This window comes from Ranitomeya imitator, chromosome 3 (genome assembly GCF_032444005.1).
Source record: "Ranitomeya imitator isolate aRanImi1 chromosome 3, aRanImi1.pri, whole genome shotgun sequence".
NCBI classification, from domain to species: domain Eukaryota; kingdom Metazoa; phylum Chordata; class Amphibia; order Anura; family Dendrobatidae; genus Ranitomeya; species Ranitomeya imitator.
In genome coordinates, this window is record NC_091284.1 from 244,021,875 (window position 1) to 244,041,831 (window position 19,957).

General features: G+C 44.8%; 1 non-coding gene across 1 annotated transcript; it reads left to right on the forward strand.

Annotated features, from left to right (window-relative positions):
* The first annotated feature begins 14,187 nt into the window (after window positions 1-14,187).
* On the forward strand, window positions 14,188-14,269 carry TRNAL-UAG (transfer RNA leucine (anticodon UAG)). Its single transcript has one exon. It is a non-coding gene; the product is annotated as a tRNA-Leu (tRNA).
* Window positions 14,270-19,957: the final 5,688 nt, after the last annotated feature.

Here is a 19,957-nt window from a genome sequence, read left to right on the forward strand (position 1 = left end):
TATATATATATATATATATATATATATATATGTCATTAGACACATATATGTATATATATTAATATTTTTTCCAGCGCTATACAGCTTGAAAGCCGGTAATTCAATTACCGGCTTTTTCTTTCTCCTTCCTAAAACCCGACATGATTTGAGAGATGGTTTACATACAGTAAACCATGTCTTCTCTCCATTTTTTTTGCAGATTCCACACTACTAATGTCAGTAGTGTGTATCTGCAAAATTTGGCCGTTCTAGCTCTTAAAATAAAGGGTTAAATGGCGGAAAAAATTGGCGTGGGCTCCCGCGCAATTTTCTCCGCCAGAGTAGTAAAGCCAGTGACTGAGGGCAGATATTAATAGCCTGGAGAGGGTCCACGGTTATTGCCCCCCCCCTGGCTAAAAATATCTGCCCCCAGCCACCCCAGAACAGGCACATCTGGAAGATGCGCCTATTCTGGCACTTGGCCACTCTCTTCCCATTCCCGTGTAGCGGTGGGATATGGGGTAATGAAGGGTTAATGCCACCTTGCTATTGTAAGGTGACATTAAGCCTAATTAATAATGGAGAGGCGTCAATTATGACACCTATCCATTATTAATCCAATTGAATGAAAGGGTTAAATAAAACACAAACACATTATTTAAAATTATTTTAATGAAATAAAAACAATGCTATATTTAGCTTCATTTGCGGTGAGGCGCCCTCTGCTGGATGTTCATAGATCGTGAGAAATTTCCTAGAAAGCTCCCAGGCTTTCTAGGCAAGTTCCCACGATCTATAAACAGCCAGCAGAGGGCGCCTCACCGCAAATGAAGCTAAATATAGCTCATTGATCTATATTTAGACTCATTCCCAGGGGTTTTGCAGCGAGGAGTAGCATTGCATTAGCAAAGCTCCTTGCTGCAAAATGTTTTAACCCCTTCAGAAGGATTTACATCGTTGGACGTTACAGATCTGCGGAGGGTAAGTATATTGTTGGTTTATTATGTTTTTTCTTTCACAGAACGAGGGTCTTCAGTGACTGGATTGGGCGTAGAATAAAATACTCCAACAACCATTGTTTTTATTTCATTAAAATAATTTTAAATAATGTGTTTGTGTTTTATTTAACCCTTTCATTCAATTGGATTAATAATGGATAGGTGTCATAATTGACGCCTCTCCATTATTAATTAGGCTTAATGTCACCTTACAATAGCAAGGTGGCATTAACCCTTCATTACCCCATATCCCACCGCTACACGGGAATGGGAAGAGAGTGGCCAAGTGCCAGAATAGGCGCATCTTCCAGATGTGCCTGTTCTGGGGTGGCTGGGGGCAGATATTTTTAGCCAGGGGGGGGCCAATAACCGTGGACCCTCTCCAGGCTATTAATATCTGCCCTCAGTCACTGGCTTTACTACTCTGGCGGAGAAAATTGCGCGGGAGCCCACGCCAATTTTTTCCGCCATTTAACCCTTTATTTTAAGAGCTAGAACGGCCAAATTTTGCAGATACACTCTACTGACATTAGTAGTGTGGAATCTGCAAAAAAAATGGAGAGAAGACATGGTTTACTGTATGTAAACCATGTCTCAAATCATGTCGGGTTTTAGGAAGGAGAAAGAAAAAGCCGGTAATTGAATTACCGGCTTTCAAGCTGTATAGTGCTGGAATAAATATTAATATATATACATATATGTGTCTCACTGACATATATATATATATATATATATACCTATTCTATGTGTACACATTTATTCTACCTATTCTACTGTAAGCTGTCAGTGTGATTTTACTGTACACCGCACTGAATTACCGGCTTTTCTCTCTAACAGCGCTGCGTATTTCTCGCAAGTCACACTGCTTGTCCGTGTGAAATCCGTATTTTTCACGCTTCCATAGACTTTCATTGGCGTATTTCTTGCGCAGTACGGTGACAAACGCAGCATGCTGCGATTTTGTACGGCCGTAGAAAGCCGTATAATACTGATCAGTAAAATACGGCAGATAGGAGCAGGGGCATAGAGAATAATTGTGCCGTATTTTTTGCGAGTTTTACGGACGTAGTTTCTGCGCTCTTACGTCCGTAAAACTCGCAAGTGTGAAGCCGGCCTTAGTGACCATCAGCTCCCTGAAAAACTCAGTTCACCTGACGAACAAGGGTTCTGCTTGCTCGTCAGGTGATCGGCAGCACAATTATCGTCTAACAAGACAAAATCATTATTAATAACAATATCACACTATATGGATGGCTGTGATCACCGTCGTATTGTGTAGAAGATCAGTGTTGGGGGAAGGATACAATTTGGAGACTTCAAAGTGGTAAGCAGTATGAGGGCATAGTGTGAAAAGGGGCAAAGAATGGAAGCAACGTGAAATGGGGGCACAGTATGGAGAGAGGTTAGCATAGCGGGGAGACATATTGGAGATCTTGAGAGTAGAGATAAGCGAATATGTTCGAAAAACAATCACCAAACATAAATTCGGCACGAATATGGCACATTCAGATTCGTGATCGGAAAAATGGTAAATTTTATACAATCGGAAAAAAATCGGTAACTTTTATTAAAAAGTGAGGGAAAATATTTGCGTTGCCACTAAAGTATTTTGAGCACTTTGGCTAGGATAGTGTGGTGAATGATGAGCATGGGGCACATGCTTGATGAGGACAGGGAGTGGGGAGAGCTCAGAAGAGCAGCGTGTTTGTAAAATTGTTCACTTTTTATTTTTTTTAACTTGTGTGCACATTGCGGCTAGCCAATCAGGGCACAGGAAACATACACAATGTCTTGACACAACAGAAAGAGCGGGTATCTTGTTTTACCACCATTTTGTTACTAGCACAGCGCAGAGAGGCTTCTACTGATGCTGGGCCTGGGTGATGATAGATTTTGGCTAGTTGGCTAGGCAGTTGTTTCTAAGTCAGATAGTTTACATAGCTAGTGTCCTGTGTGGCTGTGAAATCGACCTTCCAGCAAATTTTTTTTTGTGTCATTTCTGACAAAGACAGTAGGGCACATTTCATAGAAATGTGTTTTTCACTGGTTCTATTGTGCTCCATGCAGGAATAGAACTTTCTAAATATTCTGCCACTGATATACGTGGATGAGATGTGTCTGAGGGATGTGATCACAAATCGCTATATAAACAATGACAGCTAGCGTTACTCACTAACTGTGCCACCAGTCTCTATCAGCCGCGCGTGGTGATCCGGAAGGATGATGCAGTGATACATTCAACAGGTTTATTTACAGTACCTTGGTGAGAGTGAGGACTGTAGGTTACAGCTGTTACAGAATCACCAGACAGAGATAATAGAAGCTTCAGGTTAGAGGTAACAAGAGAATCCTTTCTCCAGCTCTGCAGCACATGTGGGATCCAAGATGGCACGGAGTACAAAAACAGGAAGAGAAGGAAAAAGATAGGAGGAGCTAAAGACAGAAAGGTGTTGTGGGAAAATTCCATAACAAATATTACAGTGATATAGCAAACGGCCAGTAGATGGCAGCAAAGTATAACAAATGATAGAACCAGGCTTATTAGCACTACATAAATGTCCATGTATGGCTGAAAGTCTATCATAATAAACTGAGCAGCACATTCCCCGTCTGAAATCCTTGGATTTCACTATACCATAAGTCTCGAATTGGGAGTGTTCACCAGAAGTGCATGGAGGGATACCTCAACCTGTAAGATAAAAACAACGCATGCAATGCAACAATAACATATTGAATAACAAGTCTAGAACGATTTCTTGAAGTAATCCAAAGGATAACCCATCTTCGGATTGGAGAAGCCGCGCTAGGCCAAACTGTCTCCAACCCATTTGTAATCCAAAGGTTGAAGTTCCTTGAAAGAGTTCCTACTGATTGGATGGATAATCAATCTTCAACTGGTATGAGTAAGATAATCTCTGATATAGGCCTAATGAAAGTTTTGGGGTCACCTTGCTTAGTAACTGTCACTTCTACCTTGCGTACCTTGCCATCGTCACTTGGAAAGGTTTTAGATATAAGTCCCATAGGCCATGTGCTTCTTTCCTCCTTCTGGTCTTTCATGAGGATAATATCTCCTACTTGTAAATTTGGCCTTACGTGTTGCCATTTTCTTCGTTTTTGGAGAAGTGTCAGGTACTCCTTCTTCCATCTATTCCAGAAACAATTAGCCAGATGTTGCACATATTTCCACCGTCTCTGATATTTGTTACCGGACACAGAGTCTTCAGGCGGGTTAGGAACAGTTCCAAGTTTCTGGGTGAGGAGAGTTGCCGGAGTGAGAATTGTAGGAGATTCTGGATCCGTAGATATGGGTACAAGTGGTCCTGAGTTTACTATAGCAGAGACTTCTGCTAAGAAAGTGGTCAAGGTCTCATGAGTGAGTCTTGAAAGATTTGAGTCCATCAGCATAGATTCCAGTTCCTTGTGAAAAACATTCTGCTGCACATTGCGTATCACAATGAGTTCACTCAGAGCAATGTTTTCTGCAGAGAGAGGCTTATGGCAGATATGCCAACCGTGACAATCAGTGTTACTGTCCTTATTGCGATAGCATTGTACAATGTGTACTAACCTTGCAATGGCACGAACCAGCCTCGTCCATCTTGAGAAGCGATCAAAACGCCAACAGTCCAAGCCAACCTCCTCCTTGAGTTTGGTGATGAAGGTGCTGACATCAGGACGGATCTCTGGGTCGACATCTGGATCCTCAAGGCTGAAGCTGTCTTCAACGGCAGTCTCTTTGCACTATTCGTGAAGGAACTCCGGTCCTGTCAACCAAGAAGAGCTTGCGAAGGCACCAATAGACACTGGTCTAGTAGCAAGGTCCGCAGGGTTAAGATGGGATGGGACGTGCTGTCATTGCTGGGGTTTGGAGGATTTCCTGATCCTTTCCACTCGGTTACTGACATAGACGTAGAAGCGTTTCGTCTGGTTGTATATGTAGCCCAGAACTACCTTACTGTCTGTGTAGAATCTTGTGTCATCCACGTGAATAGCTAGTTCGCTCTGTATGAAGTCTGCAATCTCTATGGCTAGTACAGCCCCACAGAGCTCGAGTCTGGGTATGGTGTGCTCGGGTTTAGGAGCCAGTTTAGCCTTTCCAAACAGAAATCCAACATGGGCTTCATTGTTAGAGTCTACAACCTTCAAGTAAGCGACAGCGGCAATAGCTTCAGTGGAGGCATCAGCGAATACATGAATCTCCTTCCTTTGACTTGTAGTTAGGGATGCTGGAGTGTAAGGGTACCGTCACACAGTGCAATTTTCATCGCTACGACGGTACGATCCGTGACGCTCCAGCGTCGTAACAATATCGCTCCAGCGTCGTAGACTGCTGTCACACTTTGCAATCTACGACGCTGGAGCGATAATTTCATGACGTATGTGCGATGTAGAAGCCGTTGGTTACTATGCGCACATCGTATACGATATATGTTACACCATGCAATCATGCCGCCACAGCAGGACACTAGACGACGAAAGAAAGTTTCAAACGATCTGCTACGACGTACGATTCTCAGCGGGGTCCCTGATCGCAGGAGCGTGTCAGACACTGCGATCTCGTAACTATATCGCTCGAACGTCACGAATCGTGCCGTCGTAGCGATCAAAATTGCACTGTGTGACGGTACCCTAACAACGTGGTATGTGGATCTTATCCAAGGCGCAAAGAGATTCTCTCCATGACTTCCACTTTAGTTGTTTGTCTGCAGGGAGTGGTATATCCCAGTCCTTAATGTACTCTGAGAGTTGTCTCAGCAGGAGCTTGCCTTGTATAGTCAGGGGTGCGACAAACCCAAGTGGATCATATAGACTGTTCACCACTGACAGAACCCCACGCTTAGTAAATGGTTTTTCTGTACCACTAACCTGAAAGCTGAAGGAGTCATTTAGCAAGTTCCACCTCAGGCCTAGACTTCTCTGTACTGGTGGATTGTCTGAGCCTAGGTTCAAGTCCCTAAATTCTGCGGCAAGATCATTAGGGTGAAAGGCCTTCATGACAACAGCACTATTGGAGGCAATTTTATGCAATCTTAAATGAGCTTTAGAAAGCATACCTTGTGTCCGTTTGAGCAGATCTGTGGCTTCTTCCGCCGTGGGCAGGGATTTAAGACCATCGTCCACGTAGAAGTCCTTTTCAACGAACTGTTGAGCATCCTTCCCGAACTCTGCTGCACCATCGGAGGCGGTCCTACGTAGGCCGTAGGTGGCGACTGCAGGAGAAGGACTGTTTCCGAAAACGTGCACCTTCATGCGGTATTCGATCATTTCCTTGTTGGTGTCGTTGTCTCGGTGCCATAGAAAACGGAGATAATTTCTGTGATCTTGTTGCACGATGAAACAATGGAACATTTGTTCGATGTCGGCAGTAATGGCGACCGGTTCCTTTCTGAATCTCATGAGCACTCCCACCAGGTTATTAGTCAGGTTCGGACCAGTGAGGAGAACGTCATTCAGAGATACGCCGTCATGTTTGGCGCTTGAATCGAACACCACCCTGATTTGTTTCGGCTTTCTTGGATGATACACTCCAAAGGAAGGTAGATACCAGCATTCTTCATCAGCTTGCAATGGTGGAGCTGGCTCTGCGTGATCATTGCGAAATATCTTGTCCATAAAAGCTATGAAATGTTCCTTCATTTCAGGCTTGTTCCTTAATGTTCTCTGCAGTGAGATGAATCTAGATAAGGCCTGTTCTCTGTTGTTAGGAAGCCTGGTCCTTGAAGCCTTGAAGGGTAAGGGAGCAACCCAGCGGTCAGATTCATTTTTCAAGAATCCACTGTCCATGATTTTAAGAAACTCCTTGTCTTCTATGGATAAGGCAACTTTGTTGTCATCTTTTGTTGTGTGAAACACTGTTCTCCCTAAGTCATCACCGTAGGGAGTGGGAATGATGTCAGGCTCCTGGATGGAATCAGAGAACCTCTCTTTCACTTCGTAGTGATGAAGGCATGGCTTAAAGTGAGTTGCGCGACCATTTTGGAGCACATACGTTTTACAGGCGTTGACTTCGGATGCCTTGTGACTCCTATCCAGACATACATCGCCCACGATTACCCAGCCTAGGTCGAGTCTTTGGGCGTATGGAGCATCATCTGGGCCGTTGCATTGTTGGCGTACCTTGTGGACCTTCAGAATGTCCCTTCCGAGTAGGATTAGAATATCAGCATTCAAGTCCAGAGGAGGAATTTCATTAGTCAGGTGCCTCAAGTGGCGATGATAAAGTGCGGCTTCCGGAGTGGGAATCTCCTCCCTGTTATCAGGTATCTGGTCACATTCAATTAGGGTTGGCAAGGGTATATGCACGGTTCCCTTGATTGAAGAGACTATGTACCCAGAGGCTCTCCTGCCAGAAGTCTCAATATGACCAGAGCAGGTGTTGAGGGTGTATGGAGTCATTTGTCCCTTTATGTTGAAGATCTCAAAGAATTTGGGCCTTGCTAGAGATCGGTTACTTTGCTCATCTATTATGGCATACATTTTGGAGGCCTTGTCGGGTTGTCCTTCTGGATAGACCTTAATCAGACATACCTTGGCACAGCATTTAGGATCAGTCCCTTCTCCACATACCTCAGTACATGAGGAGGAAACAGCGGTTGCAGTTGGGTCAGGGACCTGTGGCTCCCCGCCATGCTTTTGAGCAGGGTTAGAAGGTTGTGAGTTGTATGGAGCTGGCGTGGGATGCATGGCTGTGACGTGTTTATCACTGCTGCATTCAGTGCACTTAATGGCGGCCTTACACTCCTTAGCGAGGTGGTCTGAGGAGGTGCAACACTTATAACATATCCCAAGCTCCTTGAGGGTATCTTTATGCTCCTGCAAAGTCCTTGCTCTGAATCCACGGCATTCTTTAAGTGGGTGAGGCCTTTTGTGGATAGGGCACATACGGTTACTGTCCATGACTTTAGGAGCAACATTATTTGTCTTAGTGAAGGCAGGTGTAGTAAGTGGAACGTCAGTCTTTCTCACAGATACTGTGTTCCTTGAATCTCTACGTTTGGCAATGTTATCATACCTTGTAGATGATGATGATGATGGTGGAGTAGGCTCAGTGAAGTTGAAGCTGGGATCATTCTTCTTCCGAGCTTGGTCACTGATGAACCTGGAAAAATATGAAAATGGGGGAAAGGACACATTATGCTGCCTTTTATACCGTGAGCCGTGGTCTGCCCATTTATCCTGCATGCCGTGTGGCAACTTGAACACTATTGGATTAACGCCATGAGCAGTATCTAGGTAGCTCAGTCCTGAGAGACGTGGGTCTAATTTTGCCAATTCTATTTCCTTTAGCAGGTCGCTCAGATCTTGAAGTTTTCTATTGTCCTTGTTAGTTATCTTTGGGAAGGTTTGCAGTCTTTTAAATAAGGCACATTCTATAGCTTCTGAGCTGCCATAGGTTTGTTCCAGTCTCTCCCAGGCTGCAATAAGACCTGCATCTGAATAGTCCACATGAACTGCCCTTATTGTCTTTATGCGCTCTGCTGATTCAGGGCCTAACCAGTTAACAAGCAAATCCAGTTGTTCCTTGCCGGTGAGATTAAGGTCTTGGATCACTGCTTGAAAGGTGGATTTCCAGGCTCTATAATTCTCAGCACGATCATCAAACTTTGAGAGACTAATGTTTATTAACTCCCGGCGAATCATGTATCTGGCAAAGTCAGACATGTCCGATCTCTCGGTCATTGTTGCAGGATGAACTTGTGGTATCCGTAGGGAATGTAAGTTCTCTGGCTTATATGACTGCGACAAATCAGGACGAAATGATGCGGCATAAGGGTTAAACTGCGGTTTAGTCTCTATAGGTTCTGCTGGCTGTGGCCTAAATTGTAAGTTAGTGCTGGAAGTTACCTTGTCCGCAGTAGGTGGCGACATTTCTTGACTTGCGGGCACATCCGTGTTAGAAACTGGAGGTGGTGCTGGTGCAGATGTTAGATGTCTTAGCACATAGTCTGAAGTTCGATCAGCTGCGTCTTCCATTTCTTCTGGAATAAGACAGTCCGGATTATCATCTTGTCCCAGTGCTTGTTCAAGGACCTTCAGTTTAGCAAGGGCTGTTGCTTCTTCCTTTTCTGCTTGGAGTATTTTTAATTTCCTTTGAGCTTCAATTTTGTTTCTTTGAGCCTCCATCTCATTTCTTTGAGCTTCCATTTGGGCTTCTACTTCGACTTCAGCCTCCTTCTTAGCAAAGGAGCTTTTTACTCTAGCTTCCTCTGCAGCTGCACGGATCTCCAGTAGCTTGTCAGACAATGTTGATTTCCTGGAGTGAGATGATCTGGAAGACCGAGCTGTGATTTTGGTCGATGTTGTGCGATGTGACCTAACCTCTTGGAGGTGAGCGATGCGGAGTTCTGCTTTATCCTGGGCATCTCGTACTAATAAGGTCTTTTCTTGGAGAAGAGTTTCCCTTTCAGTTACTTCTGCTGGGGCATCTTCCATGTCACAGTTACTCAGGAATGTGATGAACTTTGCAGACAGTCTCTGGTAGTGATCATAGGCGGCAGATAAACTCTTCAATGTGGCGGTTAAACCTGTAGCGTCACTGTGGTAGCGTGGAAGAGCTGCTAAATAGTGATCAACTCTGCCCCATAAATGTTCTAGGTTATCATGGAACTCGTCTCTAGTAGTCTCAAAGTTCTCTCTGGCCTTTTGTGTCGGCTTGGTTACACGTTTGGGTCGTACGTCCTGCTCTGCAGTAAGTGTGGACTCTGCTCCTGCAGCATCTATGGTGTCGGGAACCTGATGTGCTTCACTTGCAGATGGGTCCATGGAGCCCTTTGTGGGCATGTTTTAGATAAAGGCCCCTTCACATTTAGCGACGCTGCAGCGATACCGACAACGATCCGGATCGCTGCAGCGTCGCTGTTTGGTCGCTGGAGAGCTGTCACACAGACCGCTCTCCAGCGACCAACGATGCCGGTAACCAGGGTAAACATCGGGTAACTAAGCGCAGGGCCGCGCTTAGTAACCCGATGTTTACCCTGGTTACCATCCTAAAAGTAAAAAAAAACAAACACTAGATACTTACCTACAGCTGTCTGTCCTCCAGCGCTGTGCTCTGCTTCTCTGCACTCCTCCTGTACTGTCTGGGAGCCGGAAAGCAGAGCGGTGACGTCACCGCTCTGCTTTCCGGCTCACAGCCAGTACAGGAGGAGTGCAGAGCACAGCGCTGGAGGACAGACAGCGGTAGGTAAGTATCTAGTGTTTGTTTTTTTTTACTTTTAGCATGGTAACCAGGGTAAACATCGGGTTACTAAGCGCGGCCCTGCGCTTAGTTACCCGATGTTTACCCTGGTTACCAGTGAAGACATCGCTGGATCGGTGTCACACACACCGATCCAGCGATGTCGCCAGGGAGTCCAGCGACGAAATAAAGTTCTGGACTTTATTCAGCGACCAACGATCTCCCAGCAGGGGCCTGATCGTTGGTCGCTGTCACACATAACGATTTCATTAACGATATCGTTGCTACGTCACAAAAAGCAACGATATCGTTAACAATATCGTTATGTGTGAAGGTACCTTAAGATGGCGGACGGTTAAGACTTGCTAGCAGACAATGCATATGCACACAGACACTGTTGACTTAGGTCTCTTGTTACTATTCTGCCACTGATATACGTGGATGAGATGTGTCTGAGGGATGTGATCACAAATCGCTATATAAACAATGACAGGTAGCGTTACTCACTAACTGTGCCACCAGTCTCTATCAGCCGCGCGTGGTGATCCGGAAGGATGATGCAGTGATACATTCAACAGGTTTATTTACAGTACCTTGGTGAGATGAGGACTGTAGGTTAGAGCTGTTACAGAATCACCAGACAGAGATAATAGAAGCTTCAGGTTAGAGGTAACAAGAGAATCCTTTCTCCAGCTCTGCAGCACATGTGGGATCCAAGATGGCACGGAGTACAAAAACAGGAAGAGAAGGAAAAAGATAGGAGGAGCTAAAGACAGAAAGGTGTTGTGGGAAAATTCCATAACAAATATTACAGTGATATAGCAAACGGCCAGTAGATGGCAGCAAAGTATAACAAATGATAGAACCAGGCTTATTAGCACTACATAAAGGTCCATGTATGGCTGAAAGTCTATCATAATAAACTGAGCAGCACACTAAATCTTATTTTTTCAGTTGCTAACGGGATTCAGCACACCATATCTCGCCTTGTTACTTAGTTGCGGTGAAATTCAGCTTTGTACAGAGCTAGTTTACAGTAAAAAAATATTTTTTGCAGTTACTAACAGGATTCAGCATGCCAAATCTCACCTTGTTATTTGCTGGCGGTGACATTGTTCTGTGATTTGAGCTGTTCCCCAGTAACAAAGATTTTTTTGGGCAGTTGCTAACATGATTCAGCACGCCATATCTCACCTTGTCATTTAGTGGTGGTAAAATGCAGCTTTGTGCAGAGCTGTTTTACAATAAAAAAAAAAAATGTTCTACCAGTTGCTAACATGATTCAACATGCCATATCTCACCTTGTCATTTAGTGGCAGTGAAATTCAGCTTTGTGCAGAGCTGTTTTACAGTAAAAAAAAAAAATGAAGTTACTAACGTGATTCAGCATGCCATATCTCACCTTGTCATTTATTGGTGGTTAAATCATTCTGTGTGCCCCTCTTAGGCTAGGTTCACACTAGCGTTGCGCCGCCCTGCGTCGGCGACGCAACGCGCGACGCACGTAAAAACGCGCGCAAACGCGTGCAAAAACGCGCGCGTTTTGCGACGCGTGCGTCGTTTTTGACGAAAATCGGACGCACAGAAAATGCTACAATGTAGCGTTTTCTTGCGTCCGACGCTAGCGTCGGAAACGACGCACGTGGCAAAAACGCCACCAAAACAACGCACGCGTCCCCTATGTTAAACATAGGGGCGCGTCGCCGCTGCGTCGCCGCTGCGTCGCCGGCGCAACAGCGACGCACATTGGCGGAACGCCAATGTGAACGTAGCCTTATGGTTCGATGAACGTACCCGAATGCCATTAGATTCAATAGGAGGCAAAAACAAATGTGTAGGCAACACCTTAAAGGGACACTGTCACCTGAATTTGGAGGGAACAATCTTCAGCCATGGAGGCGGGGTTTTTGGGTTTTTGATTCACCCTTTCCTTACCCGCTGGCTGCATGCTGGCTGCAATATTGGATTGAAGTTCATTCTCTGTCCTCCGTAGTACATGCCTGCACAAGGCAATCTTGCCTTGCCCAGGCGTGTACTATGAAGGACAGAGAATGAACTTCAATCCAATATTGCAGCCAGCATACAGCCAGCGGGTAAGGAAAGGGTGAATCAAAAACCCCAAAACCCCGCCTCCATGGCTGAAGATTGTTCCCTCCAAATTCAGGTGACAGTGTCCCTTTAAGGGGTGACAAAAAGCTTCCCAAACAGCTAAAATCAGGGGTAGACACCAAGAAAAGTGGGATCAGAGGACCTATAGTAGAATCTTTTATAGTGGCACAGAAGCAGTCAGACATGGGCCATACATGAGGTATCAGGCTCTGACCCCACATTTACAGATTAAAATTGAAGTTTTAATGAGGACCTGATGGTTAAGTAAGCCTTTTTAGCTGGGAGTCCTCACACCTCATGTAACACCTCCAATTTTTTTTTATTCCAGCCACACTCAGATGGCACAAACATCAGTTTTATACACTACTATTGGTAGAAAAATATAAGGAAAGTGAAACAGGTGATTGACTGAAGGTAAGTGCAGGCCTGCCTGTCTGGGAGACTTAGTTACAGGGCAACCCACCAGATGGCAGCCCAACTTGGAGTCTCCACATTTCAAAAAACAATTGCCACATAGCATTAAAGTGGCATCAATTTCCACAGAGTAGAAACAGTATAATAGGCCTCTGACACACCTTCTACTACAGGCAACTCACCAGATGGAGACCCAATTTGGAGTCTCCCTATTTAAAAAAATATCAAAAAGTGAGAAAACAGAAAAAATGGCACCAAACTGTTGACTGCAGTCTGAATAAGTCCTTAATATGATGCATACCACCTAATGATGAGCTAGGTGGTGAATGAAATGTGTTGAAGTCCAAGTATGTCCAATATATTGAAAAAAGACAAAGCACTCACCACTGCTTCTTAAAAAAGGTTAAAGTCTTTTATTCCATGTGGCGGAACAATCCTTTAACATGCAGGGGGAGCAGGGTAGTGAAGGAGGACAACAGCCATTTCACGCCTATCCGAGATGGCACAGACTGCAATACATGAGATCAATACATGACACTAAAAACGATAACATTGCCTAGTCAGCCCAATATGCGACTGGGGTGTAAAAGTCATCGGAGATCCATGAATTGTTCATTTTAATGAAAGTTAGAACTTTAAGGGGACAGTTGGATGCGCTTATCCATCAAGACATTACCAGCGGCACTGAAGACACTTTCTGAGAGAACGCTGACTGCCAAGCATGAGAAAATCTCCAAGATGTGACAGGAGAGCTCAGGCCACTCTTCCATTTTTCTAGACCAAAATGTGAAAGATCCCAACCCCCCCTGATGGCACAGATATTGAGCTCCAGATACTCCTGCACCATCCTCTCCAGTCATTCACAACATGACAGCTGTCAGTCACCAGTCACTAAATGAACAATCACTATTTACTTTCTTATATACTATGTCTGAACAACACTTTTATGCCTAACAATTTTTAAGTGGAAATCTGGCCTTCTGATTTGTCACTGAAACACAGTGTTAGCAAAAACATAGATAATGGAGTAGCTAATGGTGTTTCCGGAGACTGCCACACAGTTTTTGCACTTTAATGCTGTAATATCGATTTAACACAGGACAGGAAGGATCCTATCTATTTCACTGACAAGATCACTTTCTGCACTGTGACACTGAGTATATGGCGCCAGCAAAACAAGATGTCTGCTTTTGACATGGCCAGGGACGTGTGACTTCGGCAACCAATCACACAAGACCTTGTGTCATGACGTTGTGGATGGTTTCTGCGCCCCGATTGGTCCGGGTCCGGTGCCTCCCATCTTCATGCGATGACGTCCTCTTCCTTGCTTCTGTCGCGGCTCCTGCACTGGCCTAATTCTCTGCCCTGTTGAGGGCAGAGCAAAGTACTGCAGTGCGCAGACACTGGGAAAGGTCAGAGAGGCCCGCCGCCTGCCAACTGCAGTACTTTATTCTGCCCTCAACAAGACAAATCAGTACGCCTGAGCGTACACTAGTAAAATCACCTGGTAGCGTGGCCGAGCGGTCTAAGGCGCTGGATTTAGGCTCCAGTCTCTCTGGAGGCGTGGGTTCGAATCCCACCGCTGCCATTATCTTTTATTCCAACACTAGATGTCACTATATTTATTGTATATTATTTAAAATGTTATTACTGCTGAATCCCAAACTTTTCTGGGACTAAAGTAATTCATACATTTTTATTTTCTTCTCCTTGAAAAAACTACTTTGTAGCTACAATAACAAGTCTTAGGAGATACACTCATCTCTTTAAGGTAAAGTAAGGTAAGAGTATGACTGTATTGCTTTTTTAGCATTTTTATTTTTAATTCCTCATCGGTCCTAAGAATATGGCAAATATTTTGCATGTACTTGCAAAATAGGAATATATTATATCTATGCAAATAAAGGTGGTCATTCTCCTTCATTGGTATTAGATCAGCACCATGTGGTTTAGTTATTTGGGAGCTAAGAAATTATATTATCTGTGCAATGTATGATAGTATTAATTTGGCTATGTTTGTTGTTCATAAGTTCAACCTGGTTTAAAGGCAGTACAAAAATCATAAAAGCAGCTAGAAGAATTACATAGACTGCACTATATTTAATAACGAGTTGGGTCCTGCTCATGATTGTACACTGTCACTTTGGCTGGACAGTTCTGCACAGGTTACACCCCTCTTTGTACAGTATGAACCCACACATAGCCCTCGTATGTACAGTATGAGCCCACACACAGTCCCTCTATATACAGTATGAGCCCCCACATAGCCCCCTCTATACAACATGAGCACCCATCAGGGCCGGACTGGCCATCAGGCCGTTCTGGCAAATGCCAGAAGGGCCGGTGCCAGTAGTGGGCCGCTGCATGCTGTGCCGTTGTCAGCGGCGCCAGTGCCAACTCAACCCCTCGCCAGCGCCGCCGCATTCAACTATACCGGTGTCTATGACGCCAGTACAGTTCAATGCAATGATGGAGGAGAGAGCATCTGACGACGCTCCCTCTCCCATCATTCCCCGCTCTGCCTCTGACACTGCGGGTGCGCGATGACGTCATCGTGCACTCACTGTATGCCAGGCAGTGGACTGTGAACTGGACTGTGGGGCCATTCTCAGGGGGGCTGTGCTGTATACTACTGCAGGGGCTGTGCTGTATACTACTCTGTGGGCTGTGCTGTATACTACTCTGTGGGCTGTGCTGTATACTACTCTGTGGGTTGTGCTGTATACTACTCTGTGGGCTGTGCTGTATACTACTATGTGGGCTGTGCTGTGTACTACTCTGTGGGCTGTGCTGTATACTACTCTGTGGGCTGTGCTGTATACTACTCTGTGGGTTGTGCTGTATACTACTGTGTGGGCTGTGCTGTATACTGCTATGTGGGCTGTGCTGTATACTACTACGTGGGCTGTGCTGTATACTACTACGTGGGCTGTGCTGTATACTACTATGTGGGCTGTGTTATATACTACGTGTGCTGTGTTATATACTACATGGGCTGTGTTATCTACTACATGGGCTGTGCTATATTATGCAGGCTGTGCTATATACTATGCGGGTTGTGCTATATGCTATGCGGGCTTTGCTATATACTATGGTGGGTATATTATATTCTATGGGGGAGGCCGTGTTATATACTATGTGCCTGTGTTATATACTATTATGGGGGTATATTATATTTTATGGGGGAGGCCGTGTTATATACTATGCGGCTGTGTTATATACTATTGTGGGGTATATTATAATCTATGGGGAGTTATATACTATGGGGGGTATATTATATTCTATGGGGGAGGCTGTGTTATATACTATGGGGGCTACATTATATATTATGGGGAGGTGGGCTGTATTATATTCTATGGGGGGCTGTATTAGATTTTATGAGGGATGATTGCATCATACTCTTTGATGGGGCTGCATTATATTCTATGGGGAGGTGGGCTGTGATCTATTCGGGGCTACATTACATTCTATGGGGGCTGTATTATATTTATATTCTATCAGGGGTGATTGTATGATACTCTATGAGGGGGCTGCATTAAACTATATGTGGGCTGCATTATACTGTATTGAGGACTATGGGAAATACGTTATACTATATGAAGAACTATGGGGTGCATTATACTATGGGAAGTGAATTGTACTACATGGATGACTATGTCGGTGCTTTATACTATATGGAGCACTATGAGGAGTGTATTATGCTATATGGAGGAATATGAGGAGTGTATTATACCATGTGGAGGACTGAGCAGTGTATTTTAATATATGGAGGACTATAGGGAGTGTATTATACTATATGGAGGACTGTGGTGCACATTATAATATATGGAGGACTCTGGGGTGTATTTTACTAAACAAGTAAAATGTTGCATATTTAGATTTTAGATGTTTTTCCTGGAACAAAAATCATTGTTCTCAGCAGCACATCGCCGGTGTAAGCTGTAGATGTTCTGCTAATAACATGATACTGTTTGGTGATCTGTTAGTGATCTATTAGTGATCATTCTGTCCCATCATTATTCCTCAGCTGGTGGAAAGAGGCCGGGAAACAATCGTTGAACAACTTCAGTATTGTCGATCAAACTCATTTAGGTGCCTGAACTCAGCGCTTGTAAATACAACCAAAATGTGTTTGTGTGATATGCAATATGTTAGCATTTGGGGACACATTATAAACTTAGCCTAGGGCCCCACTTTGCCTAAAACCGGCCCAGTGTACAAAGATATTATGCAGTCACCATGTGAAAGTGGCCCTGTGTAACTTCAAATGCCAGGGCTGATAATTATATACAGCATGAGCCCCGACATTGCCTGCTATATGCAGTATGAGCCACCACATAGCCTCCCATAGGCAGGCACACATCCCATACACATATGATAAAACCCACAACACACACTCACCTTGCTCCCATTCCCCCAGCGGTCTGCTCCGGTCTCAGGTGCACTGACTCTCCACACAGCAGATGTGATATAGTGACGTCATTGTGTCTGCTGCCTCGGTCACATGCACTTAGTGGAAGAAGGAGCCAGCGACCTTTCCTCCACCAATGAATTCACCGCTATCCTCAGATTCAGATAGTGGCAAAATCGGGAAGGGGCTGAGGCCAATGGGTCACTTTTTTATCTCTATGGCTGCCTTCATCGGCAGGCTGGCCTGGAGCAGCCAGAGGGTCGGATGTGGCAGCACTTTGCCGAGGTCTGCTATAAAACATAGTAAGGCTAAAACCAGAGTTACACTGCTGTACAACACGGCCGAGTGCTAGGCAATAAAACATCACTTAGCACTCGGCCCAGTGTTACTCTATGGGGCAGCTCAGGTCTGCGATTATTTCCTCATGATGAATTGGCATCTCGCTGCTTTTAGCAGCGAGACTCTGCTCACTTACACCCATATAAGTCTATGGGTGCCAGTGACACAACGTACAGCACTTGGATGTCACCCGAGTGCGGTGCGATGTAAGCTTTCTCCGCAGCTGTGCGAGAGGCTCGGAGCACAATAGCATGACACTCGGCTTCTGCTGGCAGTAGAGAAGGAGCCAAGGGTCATTAGCATATCGCATCTATATATCTATGTATTCTATATGTATATATCTATTCTATCTATTCTATTCTAACCTGTCAGTGTGATTTTAATGTATGCCGCACATGAATTGCCAGCTTTTTAACCCCCTTCTGCCAGCTGACGGAATAGTACGTCAGCTGGCAGAACCCCCGCTTTGAGATGGGCTCCGGCGTTGAGCCAACCTCAAAGCCGCGACATGTCAGCTGTTTTGTACAATCGCGATCCGCCCGCGCCCATTAACTAGTTAAATGCCGCTGTCAAATGCTGACAGCGGCATTTAACTAGCGCTCCCGGCCGCGCGGCCGGAGGTGCTCCCACCGCTGACCCCCGTCACATGATCGGGGGTCATCGGTGCATTGCCATAACAACCAGAGGTCTCCTTGAGACCTCTATGGTTGTTGATGGCCGATTGCTTTGAGCGCCACCCTGTGGTCGGTGTTCAAAGCAACCCTGCATTTCTGCTAAATAGAGGTGATCTGTGCTTCACCTCTGTGAAGAGCAGAACAAAAATGATTACCTCAATGAACAAAAATAAAAAAAAAAGAATTTGTGATAAATATTGACCTGTCCACTCAAGGACATTTTAGCTATAGTATGAAATCCTGTTTTTCTTGTCTGTGGAATTGCCTTTGTACTGTTTGTTGTGAAACTGCCGCCCACGAAACTGTTTTCTTTTCTTTTCTTTCTTTCCTGTTTTGTCTCTTTGTTTAAACATGCAAAACTTGTATAACCACTAAACCTACTGAAACCACTATATAAAGAAGGGATAGCACTTTGAAGGCAGGCGTGCTTCAGAGACTTCCCAGTGATACACTATACAAGACGTGTCTTGTGTATTATTTCTGGTGATTCTCCACTTCCAAAGGCTGCTCCGACTGAGTGTGATCCCGACATTTCCTGGCGCCTGAACAGGGACCCGAGTTCTGTGTATTCCTTCAAGAACACCGGCAGAATACGAACGAAAAGAGAATCTGGGATAATGGACGGCAGATGAACAAAAACCTGGCCAGGTAAGAGACACTGTTAGATCTCTTATATCTGCCCTGCACTGTCCATAAGATTTTCTGTGTCGTGTTCTTTAGCGGGTAGTTCTAGTAGAGGAGGATACCTATAGCTCGGGTTCTTGAACTATTTAGGAATTGATCACCTCACGGAGTACGGCATTGAATGAGAGTGAATGTGAATAGAAGGTGTGTGGAAGTTGGGAATAGCCCTATAAGCCGCCCAGGGGGTTGAAACAGAAGAAGTGACTGTCCCACTGGGCAACGTGGTTGCGTCCTTTCGGGGAGACCTCCGCGCCTATGTTCAATCTCTGATCCTGTCTTTGACAAAAACCTGGTGACGGATAAGTGTATGATAGTATGAGCCCAGGACAGATAAATTAGCCTGGGACAAGAATACGTTGTATGTGATAGTATAAGCCCAGGACAGATAAATTAGCCTGGGACAAGATACGTTGTATGTTCTTTTTCTTTTTCTGTCTGGTTGCATTTGTGTTGTTTGCTATAGGTGTAGGAATCAGGATTTTCTTACATCAACACAGTTTAAACATCCTAGCTCCTTAGGAAGAAGGTAACGAGGTATTCTCATACCCAAACGCCACCTAGGGCAAGAAAAAGACATCCTAGCTCCTTAGGAAGAAGGTAACGAGGTATTCTCATACCCAAACGCCACCTAGGGCAAGAAAGCTCAGGATAAGAAAATGGGGAATAAGCAAACAAAGTCGGAACCAGAAGAATTAGATATCTATACTATCATAAAGGAGAGAAGTGGTGAAGATGCCACTAAGGGGCTGAAAAAGATTTTTAGTAAGTTTGGAGTTACTAGGGCAGAAGCTTTTAGTAGAAAACTATGGGAAGGAATTCAGGAAAGGAAAAAAAGGCATAATCAGAGACAAGAAATGGATAGATCAGATCCAAGCATTGATTGATGTCTCTAGGGTAGCAGAAAATGAGGGATGGACATATAATCAACAGAGTAAAAAGTGGTGTATTAGACCCACAGGCTGTGGAGAAAAACAAAATGTGGAATCTAAAAATACCCCACCCCCATACCTTAACCCACATGCCCCATCTTTTCTCCAAACACCACCTCAAAGTTTAGCCGGACCAGGAGGATGGGTATGTCCGCACTGTGGACAACAAAATCCAGACTGGAGAAATGATTGCCTAGCCTGTGGTACACCTAGACATGGCGCTGTACTTGCCCCTGTTA